The sequence below is a fragment of the Suricata suricatta genome, chromosome 5 (assembly GCF_006229205.1).
Source record: "Suricata suricatta isolate VVHF042 chromosome 5, meerkat_22Aug2017_6uvM2_HiC, whole genome shotgun sequence".
NCBI classification, from domain to species: Eukaryota; Metazoa; Chordata; class Mammalia; order Carnivora; family Herpestidae; genus Suricata; species Suricata suricatta.
In genome coordinates this window covers 8,968,629-8,981,758 of record NC_043704.1, presented here as the reverse complement: position 1 = coordinate 8,981,758, position 13,130 = coordinate 8,968,629, and the positions used below count along the sequence as shown (strand labels likewise).

General features: G+C 44.7%; 1 protein-coding gene across 1 annotated transcript in view; it reads right to left on the bottom strand.

Annotated features, from left to right (window-relative positions):
* The window catches only part of KCNJ6 (potassium voltage-gated channel subfamily J member 6), a 265,669-nt gene extending 261,434 nt beyond the window's left edge, over nucleotides 1–4,235 (bottom strand). Inside the window, exon 1 of the mRNA XM_029938960.1 lies at nucleotides 4,020–4,235. The gene's annotated coding sequence lies outside the window, so the exon portion shown is untranslated. The remainder of the gene's footprint in view (nucleotides 1–4,019) is intronic.
* Between the last annotated feature and the right edge of the window lie 8,895 nt (nucleotides 4,236–13,130).

The following is a 13,130-nucleotide window of genomic DNA, read 5'->3' as shown; positions in this document are numbered from 1 at the left end:
ACAAAAAACCTTGATTTCAAAAGTGTCATTACTTTAACGCTGGTCAAAATACAGGAGCCTTAAGCACTAGCCTTTCCCCCTAGCTTCCTTTCCCCTTGTTTTGACTCTCTCTGGTCTATTTCCTTATTCAACTGCAAATTGCTTACATACCATTTGTTTAAGGAAGAGTTATCGAGAAAGAAAAGAGATTCAACTTGCCTACTTTCTTATTTTGATAAAGAAGCTTTATCATATTTTCATGAAGATTCACATCATCAAGATTCAACCGTTGGGAAAAACAATACTTTCTACCCACAAAAATCAGTGAATGGGGTTAAGCTTCGATAAGAGTGTATTTATTTATTTTTAATTGCCAATAATTTTTTTGATTGCTTATTAAACAGCTCTTCTGACATCTTCTCTTATTCTGCAAAGGCAGAGAGATTTTGTAACAAGATGGGGGGATTTGAGAGGGAATTAAAGCACTTCTGTATATTGAAAAGCAATAGCCTGTGTAAGTCCTATGTATTAAATAAAGACCTAGATCATAAAAGTTAATATATACTATTTACTGATGTTCAGGAAATATCAGGGTAAGGTGAAAAAATTATTTAAAAAAGTATTACAAAAGGTGTCAAGTGCACAAGGATAAATTTTAAGTCTCCTTAACAAATCTTACTTGAAACGGGTCAACCAACCATTTTGGAGTATGTCATTGACAGCCATCAGGGCATAATGATGCTTTGCTCAGCAATTAGCCACCCAGGAAGAAAACAAATCCTAGTTTGATAAATTAGCACCAAATATATGAGCATAGAATCTACCAGAACTAAAGATTATTGATTGAGCAATTTCCTATACCTAGATCATTTACATTCCTATCTTTTTTTTTAACTCACAAGAGAAATTGAGCTTTAGAACTCACAAATATATTACCTTATAAATAATATATTTAATAGAATGATCTATATTTTTGTATGGCTTTATCTTCATAACTAATTTTGACTTCTCATCTGCTGATAATAGGACTTGCTCTAAGTCCTAAAAGTACTCCATGCACCACTTCTCTACACTTTAGGAAGCAACTCTTCCATAAATTACATCATGGATAAACTTCTCAACATCTATCAGGAATTGAAATGGAAGAAATTGTATAACCTCTCACTTTTTGACCAGGTCTGGAATAGATTGCTTCTGCCTTCAGTAGAGATCATGAAAACCCCCTACAAAAACCAGAAGGTATAAACACACTGTTTTAACCAAGTCCTAAGTACTCTGCATGCATCCCCTTTAGAAGACAATGGCATGCCCACAGCTGGAAAACCCAGCACGAAAATCAGGACTCACATCATTTACCTTCATAGAGAACAAACCAGAACAAGCTCAAGACTAAACACACAGAAGTATATCCTCAAAAGAGAAAAGCAGCCCAGTGTATTGTAAAGGTGTTGTCACTATTTCCAATCAGTTGTCAAACTTAGACTGGGCTCTATGATTCAAATTGAGCCTTGTAACACCTGGCTGCCAGTCTCAAAAGCTGTCTATTAGAAATGTGATTGCCACTTTCCTCTACTATTTTTCCTCATCAGTAATGGGGGGTGGGGTGGAGTGAGGATCTAGGACCAAAGATGAGGACAGCAGGACAGAGACCAACTTTGCCTAAGGTGAAGGCAGAATGGCGAGCGAGACTTACCTGCTTTCACTCAATGACGGCTGAAATGGAACTCAAGTGATAATAAGTCCTCCCCCTCTTGCACAGCTTCTTCCTTGTTTCCTATGCCTGCAACCTTGGAAATGGAGCTGCCCTGTTCACACGCTGGCTTAAAGACAGAGTTACTGCCTCTCACCTCACTAGCACACTTTCCTGGAGCTAACTGGCTCTTTTTACAAGAGCCTGTCAGGTCTGGACCAGGAGTAATTTATTTCTCTACCCTCTGTGGGCTCAGGAGCTCTAGACAGGATTTGGTTAACCAGTATCTTGCTGACAGGGTGCTCCTAAAGTCTTTCTGTCATCTAAGCCCGATACAAAGTGAAGAGGAGAGTGACAGTGTAAGAAATGAATGGATGCTTTTGAAACCAAAGGGACTTGGTTGATACTAGGCGACTCTCATCAGAGATTGATCCAGGGTGTGTGTGTGTGTGTGTGTGTGTGTGTGTGTGTGTGTGTGTGTGTGTGTACGCGTGCAGGCCCATGGGCCCCTTTACTCCCTGAGGACAGGATCATTCTCCATTCTTAGTTCAGCTTGGATCTCTCGCTGTTTTAGTGCTCTTGATTTTGAATAGTTACTCTGATGCACCGCCATGCGTGAAATGGATGATTTGCAAGCTTCTCTGTCCCCCGCAATTCCGTGGATAATCAGATATCCAGATTCTGCACGGGCAAGAGAATCGTTCCTTTACAGAAAGTGATTGCTACTGTCACCAAAGGAGCTAATAGTGTTCCCAGGGGCAACTGACTGGGAGGTTGGGACCTGACTCTTGTGCTCTGGCCTTGGTGCTGAATTCGGAACCTGCTGCCGGAACCATCTCCGTGGCTTCTGGGCAACTTTGGGGGGTTTGAGTGGGTGCGGGCCACTTTTGGCAGCCCCCTCATGGGTCGCTGGCAGGAACTCGGGCAGAGCCAATTCCCTGGGGCCCTCCACAGGGTACGCGGCTGGCTTATTTCTTAGCCCAAAGCTGGGAAAGTTTTGTCCAACGCGTTTTTGTAACTGGAGCTGCCTTCTCCCCTCCCACCTGGGTCGCCATGGAGACTCAGCTCTTTCTTTCTCCAGGCAAAATGGGCGAAGCTTAGTTAGCTGTGCCCTGACTATAGCAAACCCCTTTTTCTTTCTAATCAGCTCCCAGGCATCCCGCTCCTCTGTTTTTCAGCAGAAGAAAGGTAGGCAGGGTGAGGAGCTGGTAGGGATGTGACATTGCACACCGTATGGTGGGGCTGTCTAGTGCCATCAGACTTTGGATAAAAGCAAGCAGGAGACACTTTAAACATATAATGACTCTCCAACTCCAAAGCACTGGAGTTCTCGTTCTCTCTCTCTCTCTCTCTCTCTCTCTCTCTCTCTCTTCCTATTTTGGGAGTGGAGGCGGGATTCTTTGGAAAATTCTGGTATTTTGTTTCTCCATTAACCTCACCCCATTTCTGTGGCTGTTTCTATTAAGACATGTTTCCTCCCTAAGAGTGTCTCCATATTGAGGCTGGTAGAAGAGATATACCTGTGGATTGACCCAAGGTTTTATTGGGTTTGGGGAATACTAATGTTATTTCTGTGAAAAACTAATTCAAGCCTAATGTCTTGATGTAAATGAAAATATACCCAGGAGGAAGCAAGTCAGGAGATTTGTCCAATTCCTAAATGCCACAAACATCTCATTTTATCTGAAGGGGTTTTCTTTTCTTTTCCTTTTTTCCTTCCAGTTACAAAATAATTCAGTTCACTTCTAGGGAGAGCTTCCTATCATTGTAGTCATCATATCATATTCCTGGTTTTCCTGATGGAGAACAGTTAGGAGTTATTGTTTCCCAATCTCTGCCTGTTTCTCCCCACCCCTCACTTTTCCTTTCCTTCCTTCTCATGTTCTCTATCTCCGTCTCTGTCTCTGCCTTTCTCTTCTATGCAAAGAAGAACAAGGATACAACAGCTTTTTTTAAAGACAATGGTCTTTTCCCAACTGGAAATGACTACACCGCAAGCCTCCCCTGCCAGTTAATCAGTACATTTCTTCTTTGCCAACGGATGTTGAAATGATGTCTGCAATAACTGACTGGGTTTCTCTGAGCCCCGGGCATGCAGACCCCTCCTCTCCCCGCCCCCCTTGCGAGTTTCCAGTTGCTAATGAAAACCGTATGAAACAGATTTCCCTTCTGTTATGTAACCGGCTTCTCCCTCGCCTTTCCCTTGACTTGGGCATCATGTTCCTCATCAGCGTGGAGCATGCAGCGGCGGCGGAGACTGGGGAGGGGGAGGTGGGGACCCGAGGGCACGGAACGTTTTGCCCAGATTGATGCCAGCTTTTCGCCTTCGAACAACTCAGCGCACGCTTACCTTGTTGCGGACAGGGTGGTTTCACTCAATCATGATCTCCTCTCTTGGAACGGAGCAAGATATATTTCACTACACGATGGGTGGTGAGGGGAGAAAATAAAATTTAAAAAAAGGAAAAGAAAAGGAAAGAAAAACTGGAATCAGGTGGTCAGATTTCACACCAGCCCCGGGAGGCTATTAGGAGACTCCATTCTCCTGGCGGTGCCTCCAGCTCTGGGTCTGGCTTCCCGGTTCCCGCGGATCCCCACCCCTCCACCCGCCCAACCTCTCCGGCCAGGTGCGGCCGGCCGTCTGCAAACTGGCTCCCTCTGGCCGCGAGCGGAGAGGAGGGCTGGGCGCGGGGTCAAAGGAGGGGCGGAGGGGTGCGCGTCGGGTAGGGACGCGGGCGGGAGACCCGGTGGACGGAACGGGGAAAAGGCAAGAGTGGCGGAAAAAAAAAATTCCCGGTTGGGAGAAAAGTGATGGGCCACGCAGGGAGACGTCATGAAAGCCGCAGATTCAATGAATGCTCCTCAATTCCAGCGGACTGGCTGAGCCCCGCTGGCCGCGCACGAACCGGCGCGGCTGCGGGGATAGAAGTGGGCACAGCGCCGCGTGCTGGAGAAAAGCGGCCACACAGTGCATCCCCCGGAGGCAGGGGGCGGGGACGCGGAGGGGAGGAGCGGGAGGCCCGGAGACGCCCACCCGCCACTCAGACCTCTCCCTGCGTCGGCGTGGAGGTTGGGGGACCCTCCAACAACCCCTTTCTCAAACCGAAGGCGGCGCGGAAGCCACCGAACCGACCCCCACCGCTCCAAAATGAAGCTGCAAAAGTGAGGGCACTCCACTCTGGGGGAACCATTTGGGCTTAGCCTCCGGTTCCCACCTTCCCTGCTATGTCACTCAGTAAGTTATTCCTGGAGAAGAACGTGGACCGCAGCAGAAAGCCGAAGCCCGGGGATCAGTTTCTCTCTGCTGCTTGCAGGGGCTCCGTCTGTAGGGTGTTGTTGAAAGCAGGAGACAGAGGGTCTTGTCGATCTTCCTCTGGGCTGAAACCGAGGAGTCAGCCTGGGCGCAGGAGCTGGGCGCGCACGGTACGCGTGGCCAGGAGGGGGCGCCGCGCGTGGCTGGGGTTGGGGTCGGGGGCCGAACCCGAGGTGGGGTTTTCGTGTATCCAGGGGAAGCCCAACCCCCTGCTTCATTCAGTCCGGCCTGTCCACAGCACCTGCAGTCGCTGCTGGTTCTTCACCACACCCCACCCTGATGTCTTTTCACAGGCACTGGAGACAAAGAAAGGGACAGTGACCTTTTTTCGTGCATACCTGGGCTTGCCTTCCAAGTCGATTTTGTCAAGATTTGGACAATTGCCTACCCGATCCTGTCCTTTGATTTTTAACTTGCTTTGTATTGTTATTCCAGGGACTGCCTCACAATGCTCCCCTCCGCACCCCCTCTTTTTCTTATGGTCATCGCAAACAATATTTCCACATTTCCAAAGCCTCTCCCCAGCTCGCCTCTACGTCTGTACAGTCCACTCTTATGCCAATTTCCCCCTAGGGATATATTGATTGACGACTAAATTTTAAGAGCAATGACTATCGTTCCCCAGTAATTGTGTCATGACCGTTTCATAACTGGCTATTCATTTGCAACTTTACAAAGCGATTTTCCTTCCCCCAAGATCTGAAGTTCTCTCCAAGGAAGGGGATGACCCTATTCCAGAAAAAAGGTGGATGGAGACCTCTCATTCCCAAGATCATTTTATTCTACATTTATGCATTCTAATTACACAGCAATTCAGCTCTTCAAGAATGCTGTCTGCTTTCTAAAAATGGCTTTGGTATGCAGAGGTGTTTGCTTTAATTTGCATCGACGGTTGTATCCAAATCAACCGTGCCAACCATGTGCATAGCCTGTGAGCTCCTGTTTGTTGCTGATTTTCCCTGAGAGGTTATAATCTCACTGGCTTTTCCTGGGAGTCACAAATTCTGCACAGAGAAGATATGAGTATGTGTAATGTGATTTTTATGCTCCGTAGGGCTTCCCGGATCTAGTCCTTGTGTTAGAGATAAAGATAAACAGAGAACAAGTGGACTCAAGGATCCCTGAGGAATCCTTGAGCAAGTATGCAAGATGCAGCCCTTGAGTATTCAAAGAACGGCTCACACTGTCTTGTAGTTGTCTAAAGAGCATTCTATTTCATCTGCGAAGCTACTGGATATGCCTGCTAATTTTGATTGCATACATTTCTACCGGTAGAAAGCTTTCACAAAATTTGCTTCTTACAAGACATCAGACTAAGGCAGTAAGTCAAGAGAGGGTCATAACCTATTTTTCTCCTTCGAATGTTTCTAAAACTCCCCTAACTTGACATTGGCCAGAGTGCTGGGGGCTGTGGCTCTTTCTGAATGGGGCAGGAGCTTGTGCTGACTGAGTCGGATGACATTAGCACGACATCGGATTTGACCAGAGCCAGAGACAAGAGCAATTGGTTAAACTGAATGTGTGTGTATTCCCGAGAAACCTCCGGCAGGGATTGTCACGGGTGTAACCGAATGGAGTCTCCGTGGCATCTGAAAATCAGGCAGCCTGTGCTTTGCTGCCCCTCTGAGCTTCCCAGAGACCTGTCTGTCGGTCTACGATGTGTTCAATGTGTCTGGAATCTTACTTATGTATCTATTTTATGATTTCAGGTGAATCCAAGGACTCAGGGTGGAGGGGTGGGGTGGGGGCCAGCGGGCGCTTCCAAGGTTTTAGCTCTTCCTGCCTCTGGATGGGTCAGTACTCCAAGGAAGATGAAGACAGCGGCTTCTCAGATTGATTGATTCTTTTGTGTTGGACAAGGCTGGATTCTCCCCTACACATCAAACTGGAATGGAGGCTTATTAGCTAGAAGAATTGGCAAACTGAATTATCCTGACTGGGTGCCATTTGAAGTGTGTAATCTCGTTTTTCTCCATCATTGATGGGGTCAATTTAGAACCCAATCTGTCTCCTTGCCCACGTGTAGATCTGGCCTTGCTTTGAACAGGCTGACACCGGAACTGCGGTGGGTGGCGGCTTCTGGTCTCCATCTCGTCTTGCTTTGTCTTATGTCTGTCTGCTTATCTGATATTTAAGCCTTTATGCTGCTGAGTTTCTCTTCATTTCACTTCCCCACTTGCCTCTTCCCCTCACACAAAAAGAACTCCAACAGTATCAAGAAAGACGGGGAGCCTGGGTGGCTCAGTCGGTTAAGGACCTGACTTTGGCTCAGGTCACAATCTTGTGGTTCATGGGTTTGAGCCCCGCATCAGGCTCTGTGCTGACAGCTCAGAGCCTGGAGCCTGCTTTGGATTCTGTGTCTCCCTCTCTCTCTGCCCCTCCACTGCTTGTGCTCTGTTTCTCTGTCTCAATAATAAATAAATAAAACACTTAAAAAATTTAAAAAAAGAGTATCAAGAAAGAAATTTAAGAATTATCCCACTCTACAGCTCTACTTCCAGTGGACTAAATGGATTCCATCCATGTTTCTTATTAAGAGCTATTTATATTTCCATTTGGATTTCGATGGTAAGTTTTGACATACAGTCTTTTTTGTTGTTGCTTGTGTTTTGTTTTGTTTTTGCAGATGCATTCTTTAAAATTTTTTTTAACGTTTATTTTTGAGAGAGAGAGAGAGACAGAGGGCAATTGGGGGAGGGGCAGAGAGAGAGAGGGAGACACAGAATCTGAAGCAGGCTCCAGGCTCCGAGCTGTCAGCACAGAGCCCGACTCAGGGTTCAAACTCACGAACTGTGAGATCATGGACCAGAGTCGAAGTTGGAAGCTTAACCGACTGAGCCACTCAGGCGCCCCTTTGGAGATACTTTCTTAATAAGTATCTCCCAGTGTGAGAAATTAAGTGCTTTTGCTAAGAAGGGAATTTCAGATGGCTTTAACTTTGAGGAATTTTAGCACTGATCTTCAGCACTTTTATCCTCCAATTTATTCAGATATTCCTTCTCTTCCTTGGATATACTTTCCATTTCCTACAAAATTCCTACAGCTGCTTTCCTTCCTTACTTTGGAATTCCATTTGCTATTCCTACTAATTGTGAATTATAAGTGCTTATCAACATTTCAAAAGTATGCGTTTTTGTTTTTGTTCTGTGGCTTGATGAATCAGTCTCATCTAAAGACTCAGTGGGTAAATTCTTTCTTTTTTTAAAAAAAAAGAAAGAGAGAGTGGGGGAGGGGCAGAGAACAAGTGGGAGAGAAAATCCTAAGCAGTCTCCACATTGTCAGCACAGAGCCCGATGCAGGGCTTGAACCCACAAACTGTGAGATCATGACCTCAGCCGAAATCAAGAGTCAAATGCTTAACCAACTGGCCCACCCAGGAGCTCCGATAAACTCTTTTCTTACAGACTGTTTTATTAGTTCATCATTTGGCAGGTATCATGCCTCTTAATCACAGTGTCCTCCAAGGAATTCATTAAAATGCAATTTTAAAAAGTTATAATAGCTTCAAATATAATATTTCAAAATACCATGGAAAGTAATGTTTACAAAAAATTGCATAAATTACTCTTCCTGTGCCTCTTACTGGAAACGATTTTAATTAACGTGAAATCTGTGGAACTTAAGCGAGGGCCAAAATAAAGAAACTGAGTTTGTAAGATACTCTTTCTATAGTTAGCAATGTGCTGAGATGCCCAGATTTTGTTTTAGGTTTTGATTTTTGTTTTAACTGACACGCTTAGCAAAGAGGCTATGAGTTGAGAGAATTGTTTTGTATGCTACTGCACTGGTCTGTGTGTCATCTCCCACACTCACACTGGACACCAAGCAGAAATGGGCCTTGTTTTTTTCAGTTGACGTGGGGCCAGCCAGCATTCAGAGGCTTCCAGGGCCTTCCCTGTCTTCTTTCCTAGAGATACCTCCCAGAGTCCTGTTCTAAATTTCAGACAAGCCTTGGTGGTCTTTAGCAAGATTTACATATTTAAGCAGCCTTGGCCCCAAGAGTCCATGCCACTTGGTCCACGCCAAGGGATGGGTTTAGCTAGGGGTTTCTTGCTTTATCATTTTCTCTGTAAGATGGTGCTGCAGGTGGGTTCTTTGGGAAGCCAACTCTGAAATCGACTTTAATGTGCTGGATGTTTTTAGAGATGTTTCTCGGGGTGTTATGTCTGTGGGATCAACACTTAGGCAAGAGAAAGTAAGGAAGTGTGAGTGAGAAGCAATGGCTCATCCTACAGGAGGTTCTGAAGATAAAATAAACCATTAGAGTCATCCTGTATTAAACTAAGTTAGCCCCCACAGGATCGGTCCCAGGATATGAGCCATCTGGGAAGGCATGACTTTGGGCAACTTTAGGTACTCTGCATGTGATGGCTGAAAACACTTTTCTAGCAGTTAGTCAGTAAGCCCTCTCTTGAAAGAGGATCTTAGAGACACACTTCTACATCTACCAAACATGGGGATAATAGCATTGCCTATTGCATAAGGTTCTTGTGACTATTCTATGACCTATTAGAAGACATAATTCACATAAAAAGTCAAGCCCAGGGGCGCCTGGGTGGCTCAGTTGGTTAAGCATCCGACTTTGGCTCAGGTCATTATCTCACAGTTTGTGGGTTCAAGTCCTGTGTCAGGTTCTGTGCTGACAGCTCAGAGCCTGGAGCCTGTCTTTGGATTCTGTGTCTCCCTCTCTCTTTGATCCTCCCCTACTCCCCCTGTCTCTCTCTGTCTCTCAGAAATAAATAAAAAACATTAAAAAATAAAAAAAAGTCAAGCCCACAGTCTTGCATACAGTAGCTCTTTAATAAATGTCAGCTCTTTATTAATGAATGATGCTTGTCACTTTTATGTTCAAACAAACTCAGGATTGTGTGTTTTCAAGCGCCTCCAGCCTGGTGTCCACACAAGTCTCTCTTCAAGCACCAGAGAAACAGAGAACACTTCTTATTGTCTCTGATTAGCTAACAAGCCCAACCCCTGAATCAGTCACCATGGCTGGAGGATGCTATGCTAGACGTGGTCTGCTGGCACCTCATGTCTATTTCCACCCCTTCTGGTACCCTGATTTGGGGAATTAATGTTCAAAGAGGGATTTCATACCAAGCTAGAAGTCAAGATCTCCCTACTGAGCTACTTCTTGGAATAGGAGTCCTTCAAGACAATGGCATAACTGCTTCTCCTTCAGTCTGAAAGGGAAGGGGTCTAGAGAGGAGTAAGTGTTCAGAATATGTTATATAATTCTCTAATGACACAAGGAAGTTTGGCTCTCACTTTGTGGGAAACAGTGGTGAAAATTATCTTTTCATAGGCTCATAGGAAACTCTGGTAACCACAGATGGTGGTTTGCTTTTCCTTGCAATGTCATTCTCAGCACCCAGTGATTTATTTAGGTAGTTCTTTCCTCCTATTTTCTCTTTATTTGGAATGAAAGCATAAGAAATGGAATGTAGAATCAGTAAAATTTCCAAGGTCCATAAGGAAAACAAACATCGCTGCCGGGAAGGCACAGTGAGACTGCAGTTTAGCACGGGATCCGTGAAATTGATTGCAGGTGGCCAGGAAAGGAGACCAGATCTCCTTTGCAGGCTTGAGTCCCTGAGCTGATTTCACTACTTATATTCATCTGCTGATTCAAGACCTGCCCAAGAGCAGAAGAGAGAACACTGGTGAGAAAGAAGATATAAAGGGGAGAAAACCACAGACTATAGAATGTTGGGGTCACCTCAGAGATGATTTGGTCCTTCGTCACTTCCCCAAGCCTTTCTCTGACCTGGATCAAAAGTCCCCATGCTGCCTTCCTACCTTGATTCACCTTGATTGATTTTAACTTCCCAGCTCTTAGATCTGCCTCTTTGTCATCAGGGCCAAGCTGTGAACACCTACGTCCTCTCAGACTTTTAGCTTGTTTCTTACCTTTGACCCTCCTAGAATAATTTCCCCTCTTCTCAAAGCTGTAAGTTCTCAAGTCTGACCCTATGGACTTGTTTCTCCTGGTGCCTATCTTTGCATTCTGTCTCATGCATTAAACAGATTTTTTATAGTACCACAAATATGAAAGGTGTATTTCCCATAGAGCTATATGATCCTTTCCAAACAGATATAATTCAGGAGAGAAGTATGATACAAGATAATAAGATAATGGGATGGATTTTTGCCCAAATACTTCGTGAGTAACAAGATAATAATAGAGCCTTTAGAAATCTAAGGGATCTTGGGAAAATTACTTAACTTTTTAGGCCCTCTGAAACAAGAATAGTTCTGATACCTTTTATTAGTTTTTAGTTGCTACATAGCAACTACAAACTTGGTAGCTTAAAAAATACCCATTTGTTAACTCATAGTTCTGTAGGTCCACAGTTCAGCAGGATGTGAGTGGGTTCTCTGCTTAGGGAATCACAGTGCTGAAATCAAGCCATCCGCCGGGTGTGGGAAAAATCCACTTCCAAGCTTATTCTTGCTATTGGCAGAATTCAGTCTTGGGGTTGTAAGACTGAGGTCCCCATTATCTTACTGGCTGTTAACAGGAGGCTGTCCCTTGTTCCTGGAGGCCACCTATATTCCCTGTCATGTGGTCCCTCCATCCTCAGGCCACGGAAGCCACATAGATTTCTTTTCATGTTTAAATTCTCTGATGACTTCTGCTACTACTAGCCAGAGAAAGCTGTCTGCTTTTGAAAGACCCAGGTGATGAAAGTAAGCCCATCTAGATAATCTCTCTATGTTCAGGTCAACTGATTTGGGACCTTAAATATGCTTGAAATATCCCTTCACAACCGTACCTAGGATAATGTTTGACCAAATAATGGGAGAAGGTGTGTGCACACCAGGAGCTGAGGGGGCTCTTTTAGAATTTGGCCTATCACATACCTACTTCAGAGAGTCTTTATTAGATGAGATGATACATGGGTAAGCAGTATATTAAAAGTGAAGTTTTATGATATCTATCTTTCTCTGACTGACTTATTTCCCACTGCATGATTTCCCTCATATGTGGAATTTGAGAAACTCAACAGATGAACATAGGGGAAGGGAAGGAAAATAATATAAAAACAGTGAAGGAGGCAAACTGTACGAGACTCTTAAATACAGAGAACAAACTGAGGGTTACTGGGGAGGAGGTGGGTGAGGGGATGGGCTAAATGGGTGATGGGCATTGAGGAGGGCACTTTTGGGGATGAACACTGGGTGTCCTATGTTAGAGATGAATCATTGGGTTCTATGCCAAGACTACACGATATGTTAACCAACTTGAATTTAAAAAAAAACATTAAAATAAATAAAAGTGAAGTTTTAATGGAAACACCAAGAACTATGCATGGGTTTGTTGATCTGCTGATTCATTTCATTGGCATGAAGCAGCAGCTAAGCCTGTAGTTAACTGGTCCACCTTTCCCTGACTCCTCCTCCAGCTTTTCTGACTCCTGAACGTGGGTGTTTCTTGCACTGTGATGAAGGATTCTTTCTTCAGAATACTCTTGTCACCAAAGCCAGAGGTGACAAAAGCTGATGTGAGGTTCAGTTAATCCTTGTGGGGTTCCAGCCTGTGCTCCTATGGTCCCTGGGTCCCTTACAATGTTACTGCTACAGTTGCTGCTTCTCTAGTGTGTCTAGGGCTAGGATCATAGTAGTGGCTGCATTTTTCTATAGCCATCTTGTGTTCTACTTCCTGTCTGTCAGCACATTGACAGGGTAGACTTCATTACTCGGTCATGTAACTCCAACCTTTACTGGTTAAAATGAGGGCCCTCCATGGTACTATCATTGTGGAGTTGCCATGGTTTTTTAGGACTATAGAACAAGGGAATAATAAGAGGGGCACTAATAAGTTCTTGAATCCAAAAATAGACCTTCTTGTCCATGCTATGGAATAGAAACTCAAATTCTCTCTAGTAATCAGGATTGGTGACAATAGCCAGGAGCTCTTTTTTTGCCTGCTGGTTTAGTAGCATAAGAAATCCCAAAAGGTCAGGGTGCAATCTCAGCTCTCAGTGCATTAGAACTATTACCATGTTTGTTAGTAGATGCCTTCTTCCCTTGGACATTAGGACCTCCAAACCCATCAGGTCAAGGTAGCAGCGATGAGAAGCAAATATAATCACTCCCCTGATCACCCCATTGTTACCTGCTATGCATTCCATGTATTCTGGCTAT